This window comes from Falco naumanni, chromosome 2, assembly GCF_017639655.2.
Source record: "Falco naumanni isolate bFalNau1 chromosome 2, bFalNau1.pat, whole genome shotgun sequence".
Lineage (NCBI taxonomy): Eukaryota > Metazoa > Chordata > Aves > Falconiformes > Falconidae > Falco > Falco naumanni.
Window position 1 is genome coordinate 31845341 of NC_054055.1, and position 15755 is coordinate 31861095.

Sequence of the window (15755 nt, forward strand, 5' to 3'; positions counted from 1 at the left end):
AAAGTTAGGGGTGGGGGTGGGGATATAATCCCTTAGGTTAAAAGACTTTGAAACCTAGCTGTGATTACTTAAGAATTCATCACTGCTTATGCCAAGTCATTTACACCTCCTTAGCCAGACTAATTAGTCTAACCAAGCAATTGAGGACAGAGTTTTTTTATATTCCTACCTTACTTTAAAAGCTTTCCCACTCATCAAAAAAATCCTCCAGGCTACAGTCAGTCTCCACCACTTCTGCAGGTGGCAGAGGGCTGATGAAAGTTACTTGGATCATCTTTCAAGCTAGCAAGTTTGATGGTAAGCTTCCCAGGATATTATCCAACGACTGTTTGATTTAAAATGAATGTAGAGCCTGGAAGCAGAGGTTAGAATCAAGACATCCCTTCTTCCCACAATAGCTACAACCAGGCTTACTCTTGTGCCATCTCTTGGTCTTTCAGCTCCAAATACTTTGCACTCCTATCTGAACTGTCACAGACAGAAAGGTAATTCCAATATTATAATACAACATATAATTCCAAGCTATAACACAACATACTCCCAGACTAAGCTGGCTTGAACTTCCCCAGGTTTAAGTTGAATCTGGCTCATTATCCCCAAGCCACCACACCAATGACTAGTCTCATATAAGAAAGCACTAACCTTTTTTATCACATACAATGACTTTTGACTGAATTTATAACATGACATACTCAGTGCTATCACCATTTATTAGGCATAAATCAAAACATATCTATCAAACTGGACACCAGTAAGATACAAACATAACCCAAACTGACTCAAATACAACTGTCATGACAACTTGTTCAGCCCCTCCAAGACACGAGTAGCTCTGGACACGGACATACCAAACATTGTGCCTCAGGTTCGTTCATAGAATCATTCAGGTTGGAAAAGACCTTTAAGATTAAAAAGACCAGCCGTTAACCTAGCGCTGCCAAGTCCACTACTAAATCATGTCCCACACCTACGTGTCTTTTAAATACCTCCAGGGATGGTGACTCAACCGCTTCCCTGGGCAGCCTGTTCTAATGGTTGACAACCCTTTCAGTGAAGAAATTTTTCCTAATACCTGATCTAAACCTCCCCTGGTACAACTTAAGGTCACTTCCTCTTGTCCTATTACTTGTTTTCACTCTTCATCAGCTTCGTTGCCCTTCTTTGGATATGCTCTGCTATCTCAATGTCATGTTAGTGAGGGGCCAAAAACTGATACAGGATTCGAGGTGCAGCCTCACCAGCACCAAGCACAGGGAGATAATCACTTACCTCGTCCTGCTGGCCATACTATTTCAGATACAAGCCAAGACACTATTGGCCTTCTTGGTCACCTGGGCACACTTCTGGCTCGTGTTCAGCCAGCTATCAACAAGTACCCTTGGGTCCTTTTCCACCAGGCAACTTTCTGTTCTCTTGCACAGGTGTTTAATGATTTAATTTGTACAAAAATTAGGTTCTCACAGGCACTTGAGTGCTTAGGCAGGTAGCCCACTTTTGGCACATAGCCTTCAGTGCCTTAACTAGGACACAACTAAATTCCATGTTGTGATGCAAGTGTTTGATTTATTCTGAAGATGAAGCACACTGCTCTTCGATAAACCTTGACAGGAGGTACTAGGTATAGTGTTATTCATGACACCTTCTACCACAAAAGTGCTGCCTGTCAGACTGCATCGTCAATCTAGGGGAAAAAAAAAAAAAAAAAAAAAAAAAAATCAATGCTTTCTTGACAGCACATTATTAGATTTCTCTGCAATGTCACTGAACTAGTCTTGAAGACTAAAGCTTTGAACTTCACACCAATGTGGGTCTATGCTACATGTATCATCAAAAGCCTTTTCAATATAAGTAGTCAACAGGCAGCAATTTGTACAAGTCGGCGTGCATAATCTGGTCAGACAGTAAGATATGGTATGTCTGCCAGTTGCAGATGCCTTTTCTTTTTAGCTATGAGGACTAATAAAGAGAGACAGGAATTTGAAAATGGAGAAGTACTGTGTGGCGGAAGAAGTCAGCTAAAATGGACAAAAGGTTGACCTCAAAATAAGCAGAAATGCTCAATAAATGTATCTTGGAAATAAATACATTTGATGTAAGGATATCAAATGGGCACAGACAGAGCTTTTAGATCAGCAGATCCAGATAAGCTTGCATTCAAGACTTTGGGAAGAAGATATCTATCCAGATCTTTGAAAAAGACTTGCAAATAACATGAGTCCTGTTGAAGTCTCGGAGGTCTGGAAGAAAACCAGAAGTCTTGCATTAAATACTCTGCTGAAAAAGGGTGAATGGAATGATCTAGGCCTGTTAGCAAACAGTGATCTGAGACCAAATAAAATTTAATAGTTGACACTGGATGTTATTTGTAAAGAATTAAAAGACAAGTATGATTGATGGAAAAAAGCTTATCCAATTAACTTGATGAGATTCTTCTGGTGATGGATATTCCTGATAAAGGTACTAATCAGAGAACTGGAAAAAACAATCTTAAACTTTATTTAGCAGCACACAACATTTCTGTTCAATGAAAATACAGAAGAGATATTACATGGATTAAAACTGGACAGACAGCCCTTTAGTAACAGTAAATACAGAGTTGTTGAGTACATGAGTTTCCAACAGGAAGAGAACGTTATCAGTTCTTGGCTTCTCATTACAAAACATGTTTTTAACTGAGCTGTCAGAGAGAGTGGGGAAAAAAAAAAAAAGGAAGTCAGAAGGAAGTCTGGAGATGACACACCATGACAATGATAAGAGTCACTTCACTACAATGGCATGAATAGCTTAAAAAACTAGGCATAACAAAAGGTTTAAATACATAAAGGTAAAGCTGTTCTTTCTAAAACAAATAATTAACTCAATCCTGTGAGGAGTTGATTCTGAAAAGGATAAATAATAGAAATGGACAGCCAAACAAAAGCTCCTCAAAAGGCTGTATCAATTATACCAACAGGTATACCTCACTTAGCAACAAGGAGGATATTTTCCCTGCCTCTCTGCAAATCACTATCTCTACTGGAATAACATAACAAGCTTGTCTCCAATTTGCTGACTTAAAGTTGTTGTTGATACCTGTTCAAAAGAAGAGTATAAATTACTATAAATTCTTGAAAATATTGTTCCATATTGAAAATACTGAAAGTATATGCATACCATAATTTCAGCCTTACTCCACATAAAACCACTCTGGATGATATAACTGTCTTCTGACTATCTAGTTTCCCAATACACTCAGGATTTAGTGCCATCTTGAAAAGGACACGAGAAAAGCAACTGGCATTTGGACAACAGGTAAGGCTCAGCCTGCAGAGCCACTACAAACAATTCACTAGTCTATTGTCAAGATTTCCTACACCACCAAAAACTAATAGCATGCACAGCCTTCAGAAGGGGTTAAATAACACATGGGATAAATCTAAGAGTTTATTTAAGGCCAACTCACTCCATTCTTGTGGACATGTTAAAAGGGGCCAGACAAGAAAGATGACACATTTGATGAATAGATAGGTAATACACTGTTGCTAAGCACAGAAGTTGAGAAGTAATTTTCTACTGGTGGTGCATTAAAGGCACAGTTATTTAGAAATCTATACTGACTCATGCACAGCCACAACTGCTGTATGAACAGCTACCTCATTTCTTGTCTTGCTACTGAATATACTGAACTAGTCAGAGACATTCAAAGTGTAATTCAGGATTGCTAACTCAGCTGACACTGTTCTTTCAGAGTCTGCACTGAATCTGTCCTAGGATGCAAGGTAAGTACAAACGCGAGATTTCAATCAAGTTGGGTAGGTTAACGCTTTGTACAAGACTTCGGTAGCAAACTACCTATTCCCCACTACTCCCAAATGAACTGCTATTCATTTTCCTTATTATTTGAAAAGACTTGGAAAGATTTTTCTGAAGACTATCAAAGCTGAAGCGAAGTAAAGGTATCTAAATTTACTGGACATAGTTCATTTAGACTCCAGGGCTTACGCCTGAGGAACCATGAAGGAATGGATTACACTAACAAGCCAAAAGGCTAAATGCTGTTAAGGCTTAAAGACAGAGTTCCACTCAATAGTTCAGGAAGCAAGTATGCCTTCCTGAACTGTAATGACAATTTAATTCAATCCTTAAATGCTTTCAGATTTGGTCCTTTAATGTTTCTGTAGCATTACTCTCATGTTCTAAAGATATACAGGACTCTGCTTTTTCCTCAGTTAATTGTTCATTAAGGGTTAAGGAATATTGTAAGGCTGAGATCATTGGGCAGCACATTTCCTCTGCACATGCAAAGAATCAGTGTTTCCATCTCCAAGAGACTAGCAGCTGATCTTAACGAAAGCCTCTGAAAAACACATCAGCATTAAATCAGTTGGATCACCAAGGTAAAACAACAGGAGTCAGCAGCACGCATCCTCATAGCAACGCAGGCTAACAGCACACTGGGCTGTATTAGCAGAGAAGCGCAGCTGATGGGGTGAGGGAGGCAATTGTTCTCCCCTACTCAGCATTTATAAGGTGGTATCTGGAACACTGTGTCCAGTTTTGGTCTTCCCAGCCACCACCTCCTCCCTGGTATAAGAGGGATGCCACAGACTGTTACTGGGCTTAGCCCATGAAAGACAAGGAGAAAATAAGAGCGCTAGAGTATCCAGGGTGCCATCAACTTGCTGGATCCCGCTACCTGAAGGACGCTTGTTGAGAGCCTTACATCAAACTCTTCTTAGAGGTAAGCAGGAGAAGTACAAGAAGTGATGGACATATGCTGCACCACTGGAAATTCTGTCTGGCCATAAAGGGAGGGGAATGGATGGACAACAGACATCTTCACAATGACAGTGGTGGAGCACTGGCGTAAGTTGCCCTGCAATGCTGCAAAAAACACAATCCTGTAAATCAGTGGTCTCCAAACGGGGGTGCATGACAATCCTTTGGGGTGTGGGAAGAAAACAGGTTTTGTCATTGATAAATAAAACATACCATTAAATAGTGGTTTTCATCTTTATCTCATCCCTTCTTTTACGTGTATGCTTTATAGCATATATACTATATTGGTAGAGTAGCACATATGCATATAATTTTTAAAATGTACATATATTGGAGGTGCAAGCTCAAAACATCTTTACTGATGGGGTGCATGATCGAAAAAGTTTGGAGACCACTGCTGTAGAAAGTCAAAACCTGACCATGCAAGGTCTTAACAAAGGGCTGAAGAAGGCAATCTCCAAAGGCCCTTTTAAACAGAATTCTTCTGTGAATTCCAGAGTACTAGCCAACCAAAATACAACATGCAATGGTATATGTATATATAATGTATGTAAAGTTAAATGGTTTTCAGTAGATTCAAGTCCAGAGATGGACAGTAGTTTGTGACAGTAGAGCCCCCAAGCTCTTAAAAACTGCCAGAGTCTCAATTCAAAATTTCAAGGTAACAATGACAGTGCTAATCAAAATTCAAAACTCGCAGACTTTGGAAGACATACTCGTAGAACTGTCTGTAACAAAATTACTTTATGCTCTGGTCATTCTCCTAAGAAAATTAAGAAAGCTGCATTACAGGATAATTACAAATTAAAAAGTTATACTTTTGTATTAAGCACACAACACAAACAGGCTTCCCATTATGGTTGGACTGCAGGCACTACTCTGATAAATGTAGTGACAGCTAATAACAATGCTGTGGGCAAAAAAAAATATTTAAGGACTCCTCCTATCCTAGAGATTCACTGCTTCTGGTTATTGAGTTTGATACAGAAAACAATTAATTGTTTTTCCCACAACTGAGGGACTTACAAGGCCACACTCCACGGTGGTACGTCTGATGCCTACTGCAGGAGGAGTTAGCACTGCTGCTTTTTCCTCAGTTCTTGTGATTTACAAAGTGCTTCTTCTCTACCTACCTCCTTATTATCACAATACTTAGAGCAACTTGATACTCTTTCGCATTCAAATTCTGTCAAATCTGGTGACCAGTTATAAACAGATTTATTACTACAGGGCTGTTCACAAGAGCCTTGATTGTATACAACACGAGGATGGAAGTTTAAGCCAAGACAGAAATGCCTAATACAGAAAGGTGCAGCATAAGGAACAGGCTCAATGAAATCAATACTAAAACGTTTCCAAACTGCATGTTGCTATTACATGGCAAGTGGACAAAACCTGGGCTATTCCATGGTTTCTTTGCCAGTAATACAGTTTCATACATGCTTCAGCCTGTATCACATTACAGCTGCCAATTCAAGGTTGCCATAAGGTGTGTTTTCCCAGTGGGCTCAAGTACAGCAGAGCAGGTGTGCATTCCTCCTTCACCCGGGTGCTCCTGCAGCTACGCTTCCCCAGGAACCACAGGCAAGTCTCATCCTCATGGTCCATAAAACTTCCAGTAAGAAGGAAAAGCTTCTCTGAACAGGAGACAACACTTTCTAGGTTTTACCAAAGGCCAAGGAATGAACTTACAGAACCAAAAACACCATAAAACCATCACCCAATCTTAATACGGGAAATGCTTTGATTTTGTCTTCTCCAACATGAAGACAGCAGGTGCACTTTAAAAATAAATATCTTTCAAACAGCTGAAGTAATAAAGCCCTATTCTACTTAGATTAGAGCCTCACTTCTGAGTGACTCTTTTCAAGAAGATGCAAGCTACTATTTAAATATTTCCTGATTGAGGCGATTATAAGTACTCACCATGTCCATTCTTCAGTGCCTACTGTGAGATAAATTTATTCTTTCCTACAGTCTTTAAAAGATATCTCTTGCCTGCCAATTTGAGTCTTGCAAAAACTATCACAATTCCTTCTAATCTGTCAAATTTGCCATTCAGATCAGAAGTCATCAGATAAGAACAGACAAAGGCCCAAGATGTACAAATATGCTAAAACGAGGAAAATGCTAGGAAAAAAAATGCACCAATGCATCCCTGCAGCGAAGAGGAAAGAACAAAGCATATGCAACAGATGTTAGTCGTATCACTTAATGCACTACCAGGAAAATGTCAGATACAGTGATGTAGCTGGTATAGAAGTGTATTAGAATATAATTACCCAGAGATCCATAAGGTTGTAGCTGAGCTACTGAAGTTATGAAGCATGCTGAAGAGTTTTGTGTTTGTTTTTAAGAATCAGAATTGAGCAGAATTATTGTAATCCCCCTCCCCCTTTACCATATTTTCTAATCACACAGTTTTGGATGTGGCAATTATGGTATGGTGTTTTTATTTTTTCAGTTCTGAACTAATTAATATGTAATCTATTTAAAACACATGCTTTGTTCCTTATAAAGTATTTTTCCTGTTTTAGAAAAGTGTTTCCTGGAAAACTACATAAAACGTTTTCCAACAGAATAGAGAAGTGTTATTTTTTGTTAGACAAAAGGTGTTCTGTGGAATATTTCTTTTTCACTAATTTGGCAATCTCCTTTTAAGTAAAGTGAAACTGAAATGGCTATTTCCTTCAGTCAAGTTCATAATACTAAAGTTGCAGATAGGCAATACAGGAGAATTTAAAAATCACAGTTTCATAAAGTAAATCAACAAAGTCAAAGTCTGACATTACTAGAAACTGTAAATCATAACAGTTAAAAACAAAGATAAGCAAAATGTTTTGATAAGCACTGGAACTCCCTATAGGAAATAAGAAACTGCAACCTCTAGCAAAATATGGAAATACTTCAACTGTAGCTCTCTAGTGGTGTCACAGACACTAAACACAATTTCCAAAGAAGTCTGAGAAATGCAATACACATCTCTGTTCATACTATGTTAACACTGGAAGGTGAACACTAAAAGTTGTAAAATTAATGCAATACTAATATGAAAAAAAACACTGATTGATGAGAAAATGCAAGTTGCACTTGAACAGCCAAAACAGTTCCTGGATCTAACTCACCCCCAATACTTACTGCCTGTTCTTCTCAAAGCAAGAATGGCCCAGCTACCCAGCAATACACCTCAGCCTTGCAGGAGTTCAGCGTGTTACAGTAAATTAATACTTATTCAGCCTACCTTCATATTCCATGTTGTGAACCACAATGATTTAGATGCAGCTTCAAATGCAGTTCATGCATTCATGTCATGGGTACTATAACCTATACGAGAACGCACAGTAGATAATTGAAAACATTACAGCTGTTCAGGTTTAATGCGTTTGTATTTATGAGCCAACAGTTTTTGAACCTGTGCCAAAGATGCTAAGCTCTTACCCACAGCTGATGTAAAAACCTAAATTTTTGAAGGTCAAGACTACACAGAGAAGAACTAGACACTGATAAACCAGTCACCCTGAAAGGCACAGTACGTTCACGGACACTTGTCACCTCATCTGGTCTGGTACGACTGTTAAATACTTGAGGTACATAACAAGACCAGTGCAATGGAGACTGCCTGAAAACACTGCATTATGGTTTTACTGTTACTATTATTAGATTCTTAAAAAAACCCAACCACCTACAGTCCTTACCCAGAAGAAGTATATGTAACTTGAAGTTGTTGCATAACAATTCACTACTTACTATTTGCCCCTCCCTCCTCAAAGAGAAGAATCCTAAACTGGTTTCGTAACTTTTAGAAAGTGGTAAGTGCAACCGTATCACAAATCAGAATTATTAATCTGTTCATTTTACTCAGTACTAATTTGATAGTGAGCATTTTAAAATCAATGATGAAATGGACAGCACCGGGGTGCAAACTAACGCCTAGTCTTTTGCAGGTACAATCGGTCTGATTCACTGCCACATGTTGTTTGTGAGCTATACTGTAGCCTCCTTTGCCTTGCAGGAACAACTTCCTTTTAGGTACTCTTGGGAAGCATCCTCAAAAAGAAATGAGGAGAGTAAACCACACAGTGTATTTTCTGCACCGCTTATAAAGCTCTCCAATGCAATTTCAGTTTATTTATGCTACACTGATCTAAACTATGAGGATGGTTTGTTTTATACTCCTGTTACTCTCAAAAACTTCCTTAAACCCTCCCACTTTTACTTTTATACCAGCTAAATTACATTCTTCTATGCTTCTGCCAGGATTGGATTTCCTTCAGTTTATTTTCTGCAAATCACACGGGTTCAAAACCAGCTTGGCTCTTCTCAGTTAACCATTACTCTTGCTTTCATTTCCGTTTAAGAACATGCATTTTTTTGAGAAAACAAGCCAAGAATCAAGCTACTTCCCCATTTGTTACTAACTCCCCCTTTTTGGTAGCTATGAGCAGCAAGGACAAACTTGCAAAGTAATTTTTCATATGATTCCTTTAAGGCAAACTAAAAACATGGATATATTTTTATTAATGTGATGCAACGGGTCAGTGAGATAAATTTATTGCAGAGACAGCTGATGGTGTTGTTGCTACAAAGAGTGCATGAATCAAGTAGAACAAGCAGCTTTTAAAGAACTCTTATAAACAGATTTTTCTTGCTCATTGTGAAAAATGAAAACTATGCTATCTAAATGCAAAATGACATAGGATCAATGGGGCTACAAGTCCAACAGATTTTAAAATTTCTCTCCACTGAGTTATTTTGGAAAGCCTATAGGTCTCTGCTTCCATAAGGAACAGGATAATAGCACAGAATATGACAAGACAAGACAGGCATATAGAAACTACTTCCCAAGAGCACAAATCCACCAAAAAAAAAAAAAAAAAAAAGTGTTTTGAGGCCTCACACACACATTTGAAAGATGTTCTTTTATTAAGACTTTAAACTGCTGTGAATCAGTTCTGCTAAATTGTACTAGCGGCTCCCACTCACACCACTGCAAGCAACTGGTCAACACCACAACAAATGAAACTGTAGGACAGACATAGTTTAAAATTATTCTTATAAAAACCACAGTTTTAACATAAACAGTTGCCTGATCCATTTCACTTATGCAAATACACAAGTGAATGCCAAGCATAGGAATAAGCAGAGAGGACCTGCTTCTTCCAGTGTTAATGCACAGCATTCATGAAGCTACAGACCACAATAGTAAAAAAGGTCAAGAGGCAGTCACCCTTCACTTCCCTAATACTAAACTTAAGTCACAATGGTACTGAAGCAGTTGCTTCCATACCATAAAAAAAGAAATTAAAACAGGATAGTCAAACAGCATCTCAAGCTAAATGCAACCCTTGAAAACAGAGTATGCTACTTATGCAAGAGTTCTCCATTGGAGGAGTCTGCAACTACTGAAGGGGAAGACAGAAGACCAACAGCACAAGAGCAGGCTTCTCAGATGATACCAGCACTCCTTTCTCCCAAGCTCCACCCCATCCTCCAAGAAAAGTTTTAGTCAGTCAAAACACCATGGGACCAACTAGTCTGATTGCTCAATCAAGTCAAGAGGACAAAGCAGCTCTCAGCTTCCTATTTTACATATGAAGTTGCAACACTGAATAGTTGTCAATTCATTAACAAAAATGAATAGTTGTCAATTCATTAACAAAAATGAAATAACAACATGAGAAACTAATCTGTTTGGAGCTGTATCGCCATGATGTACATAATTAAATGTGCTGGAGTACTTTTAAGACATATTACTTGAATTGAGGTAATTTATCCTCACCATTGAAATGCCAGAGTGGAACGTGCATATATACTAATATCGTTACATGTGGGCTGTCAAGTTATTAGCAAGCCTGAAGAAATTTAAACAAAGTACATTTCAGCTGCAACTAATTGTCAACAATCACTACTCCTGCAGATTCTTTTAGTCCTCATTTCTTAGTACTTTGTTACAACATCTTCAATCTACCTTCACACTAGACAAAATAGTTAAATAATTTTCTTAAAATATGTTTTTTTCTATTTACCTTTTTGATAGATTCTACAGGATTTGCAGAGGCATGGCAACTCTCGTGGCTTATGATATTTACTCTTACTGTAGGAAGTCCCGTAACAGCTTATCAAAAGATACTGTGAAACATTAGTGAAGAGTTACAGTTACAGTTCTCTCTCACTGCCAAGGCATTGCAAGTCAAAGTTTTTCTGTTGGATCTTATCCATCAAATTTTTGCTTACAGATAAGGTTTCAGCTACATGCACACTTTTTGCAGATCATTACTACCACCATCTAAAATGTCTTCCTCTGCCCCAAAGTAAAACTAAACCACCTGATATTCTGTTGTTTGTGTCTCAGTTTCCTTTGGTCAAGTCATCTAGTATATACAGTTCTTCCAGTTAAAAAGAACAACAAAACCCTGCAATTTGAAAACTGAAAGTTAAGAGAAAGATTTATTTTGTAATCAAAGGAGTAAGAGATGGTATTGTGTATACTATGTTAGCAAGGGGAAATGAAACAGCAGCTTGGCAGTAGCCCATGCTTGTAGAATCTTGTATAAGAACTTGGACTTTGTTTACCACAAACATGGATTTGCACATTGGGGAAACTCAGTAACCTCAGTAACATTCACAAGAAAGGATTTGCACTTGTGAACTACAGGGGTTTTTTACTTTATACTGTAGGTAACTTTAAAGTTCTAGGTTTGTTAAGTTAATTTTCACCTGAAGCTATTCAAGATCAGAAGACATTAAGAACTGAGCTTCACACATTTAAATGCAACCAACATACAAAACCCCAAAGCAAATTAAAAAAGAACTGCAATGCAAAAGGTAAAGTTAATATTTCTGCATCACATATTCCTCTTCACTCCCAGTTACTGAAGAAAGTTACTATCTATCCACACCTTTACAGTATTTTTGGACCTTGTCGCTTTCCCCGTGGACAATTTCCCAGACTTTGATGAATAGGTTTTTTTTCAAATCATGGTGTGCACTGGTTCAATTTTGTCAGTTTTCACAGTTGTGAAACAGGTTTTTGGACACTATATTATAGAAACCTGTATGTTGCCAGGAATTGGAAGGCCTTGTTTTAGTGCTTCTGGAAAGCAGAAGACATTTATCACATCTTAGAATGTGCTGTGCTTCTCTCTTACTAATGGATTATAAAAATGAGGTCTACCAGTTAAACTGGGATTAAAACCTTGTAGATATTTTCATTTTTGACAACTCTTTATGCCAAACATAATTAAATATATAACAAAGTACAACATTTGCCATTGCCTATAAATGAAGAGCAGTGCATCTTTTCATTTGTCCTAAATGCTTCAGAACAATTCTTGAAGCAAAGCGGGGTGAGGGGGGTGGGGTGGGGTAAACTATAGGTTTATTCAGGACTTCTGCAAACTGCCATTGGGATAGTGTTTGGCACCCAAGATACTAAACTGAAAGAGAGGGTACCAATGTTAGCCTGGGTGATGCTTTGCTTGCAGAAGAGGGTCCAGGCATCCTGAGAAAGCAAAAACTTACAGGGAGACAAAAATATAAATTCATATGTGTATGGTACATACACAGGCAGGTCTGGTGAGACTGATACCAACAAATGTGCTTGCCTAGACATAAATAGTGAAAGTTTGTTTGGAGCTATGAACACAAAGAGGGCAAAATATGTCCAGTCAAACTCAGTTTGAGAGATACTGTGAAGACATCACCAATGAACATGGTGTTAAAAGTTTAAATAACAGGTTTGGAAAACACAAAGATATTCTATTCCTGAGGTACCACAACTGTAAACAGAAAAGCATTCTAAACCCATACATCCAAGAAGAGTACTAACATAGTCCTCTACACAACTGTGCCATCAAAATAAAGGCCATCAGTTTCTGCAGCACTTATTCTAACCAAAACAGACACTAATACAACCACAAAAGGGTGCATGACCTAGGAGGTGAGTATAAAAAGTATATATAAAAAGAACATTATACAGGGCAGTCCAGCATGAAAACAGGAGCTAAAAATTCTATTTAATTATTGACAAAAGGGCATAGCAAATTCTACTTAAATTTACACTTTGTTAAAGTCATCTATGACAGCTTAGCAAAGAAGTCTGAAGATATTCACTGGTTACAAGCTCAAGAGTATGTAAGCAGCTGGAACAGGACCAGATCTCTGGGGGGCAGACAGAACAACAACTTCAAAAAAATTTGTTCCATCTGAAACTAAATGTAAATTAATTGGAATAATTAAAGATCACAACCTACAAGAAACATGTAGTAATATTAAGTGTTACAGACATTTTCTAAACACCCTTCTGCCCCATCAACCCTACAAAATACAGGCCCTGGGAAGGCAATCCAAAATGTTACCAGACATAAACAAAACCACTAAACTTTATGGATAGACAAGTTTAAGAAAAAGGCTAATAATGTTTTTTCTACTGGCATCAAGTGAACATCAGCATTAAGGAAGCTCAAAGCTTACTGTGTATGGCAAAGAACAACCAAAAAACTGGTCATTTCTGTAGCTCAGGAAACATTGGCCCCATGAGCAACATAAACATTGTTTGTGTTTGCTGAACAGAAAAAGTAGCAATGTACTCATTCCAAACTATTATCACTTTCCTGAGATACAGACAGTATCTTTTAGTTAAGCTAAAGGGTTGACAGTCCAAGTCAAATCTATTTTTACTAGATCTGGTCCTACAGGAAAAGCAATGGTTCACAATTCAACTCGTGCGCTATAAACTACAGCCAAGTTGAATTTTGCTACAAATTGCCTGGGAATTTCCCCAAGCCAAAAATCTTGAAGAATGGATTATAAAATAGAAGAGTGCTATTGACAGATATAACTGAGATATTCCAGTTCATATTTTAGGTCACAGAGACACACTGATGAAATAAGACCTGTTACCTGTAGACATTTTAGCAGACACTGAACTAGAAATCCCTTAACAATTAGAAGCTGGAGGTCAAAAAAAGGTACAGAGTTGCTGGATGCTGGAGGAAGATAAGAATTCCTCAGGTTCCAGGAGGTACTGACAACAAACATTAACGGCTGCAGACAACACCACTGTCTCGGAAGGGGGCCTGCAGCCTCACAAAAACTCTTCTTTAGCATCTGTCTGTCTGGGAGAAACTGGCAAAGATACAGTCTTGTTCATTCCCATCGACCCAAAAAGGGGTACTAGGCTAGGTTATAGGATTTGCCAGTTTGACAGAGGTGTCAACAGACCATCAGAACACCAGCACTTAACACCTTCCAAGCATCCAATTTTTCCAGAGACCAACACATTTACAATAGCATACACTATTTCAGAATGGACCTGCCAGCAAGGTAAATTAGTGCGTTGCTAAAAGCATTTAGAAGTTAAAACCATTTAGGAAACTGTATTGACAAAGATGAAAAATTGTACCTCTCCTGAAGTCAGGCTTTAAGGGTTTTGCTTCCTAGTAAGTCCTAAGACAGAACACTGCAGAAGTACGTCCAGTTAAGTAGCTAAAGTTGCAAGAATAATTATGAAGGATCTTTTTGAGGTATCTTGAGCCAAAATGATCATCAGCATAACACTGTATTAGCTGATGTAAGTCCAAATTCAAGTAAAATTAAATGGCCACAAGGCAAAGAATAACAAACAAAAGCATCCCAAGATCCACAGGACTCACAGCGCAAAGAAAATGAATTATTAGCCTGAATCATAATTCAAAGTTCTGCAATTCCATTACATTATTGCCTATAAAAATCAAAAGCTTCTGAGTTTTAAGTTCGCAAACTAGTCAAAACTCCAAGTTGAAAAAGGTAGAAATGCCACTAATGGATTGAAATCATATACTTTGTGTCACATGTTACCTGAGCATCACATAACACATCACATATACCTAGAGCTTGTTATACAGCAAAAAGCCTCAGAAGACCTCCATCTGCCCTGAAAAAGCAAAGACACTCATCTAATTTTGTTTTAACATTATCATGTACAGTAGCCAGCATGTGACACTGTTAAAAGTAGATTGCCCTCATCTTCACCAACTGACCTAAACAAATCATCACCACGTCCCGGCCTTTCTGAGGACAAGGATCTGCTCTTAACTAAGGCCTCATCGATGACAATCAGTGATGCTCCAATGTAACTGATTCAGCATGTCAATTTCACACACACACACCCCCCAAAGTCACCAGAAAAAATATGCTGGTGTAGTTTGCCATAACAAGTCCCAGATTAAATTCACATATGTCAAGATGACTTGCATACATTCTATATATACAGAATAAATCTACAACTAGATGCTGTCTTTCCAAACTTAATCAGCATCCTTCCTGCTCCTCCATGCTTAGTAGGAACATAAGCTACTAAGAACTCTACCCAATTTTTAACGTTGAGCATTATAGACACTCAGCTACTTCTAACTTTCACATACATACTCAGCCTTCTCCCTATCTGAATGCTTGTTAACCTCTCCATTCATCATGTGATTAAATTTCATAATTATTTGACACCACTTCCTGAAAAAAAAAAAAGCAGAAAAAATTTAACTGTACTTTCTGGATTTTAAGGACTGCTGAGTTGCTGTAATCCATACTATTTCACAACACAGAATATAAACACATCTATGGATGCAGACTCACATCATGGCTACAGTTAATTTTCTATGCTGCATAAAGCAGAAAGTTACCCATTGCCATAACAACAAAATAGCTTCTTCTAAGCTCAGAGTTTAGCAGGAGTGGGACCTATAGCTTCTAAGACAGAAGCTACCAAGTATTCAGCAGGAAAATTTAAAGATATTTGAAGTCTTCATACAGTTTAAGACATTTATAACCAGATATGTATTTGATCAAATGCAGAATTAAATTCTAAAAACAAAAAGAATATTTCATGTAAATTACTTCATGACATGAGATGCTCTGGAATAACACGCGACATCCAAGGTAGTTGATAAATTGCGTTTGACAAGGTTAAGCAAATTACTAACATGTCTTGAGATGCCAGTCATAAAACACAACTTGCTTCT

The 15755-nt window shown here is 38.0% G+C and overlaps 1 protein-coding gene across 4 annotated transcripts in view; it reads right to left on the minus strand.

Moving 5' to 3' along the window:
- FNDC3A (fibronectin type III domain containing 3A) overlaps positions 1–15755 on the minus strand; it is a 127031-nt gene that overhangs the window by 110103 nt on the left and 1173 nt on the right. The window lies entirely within an intron of this gene.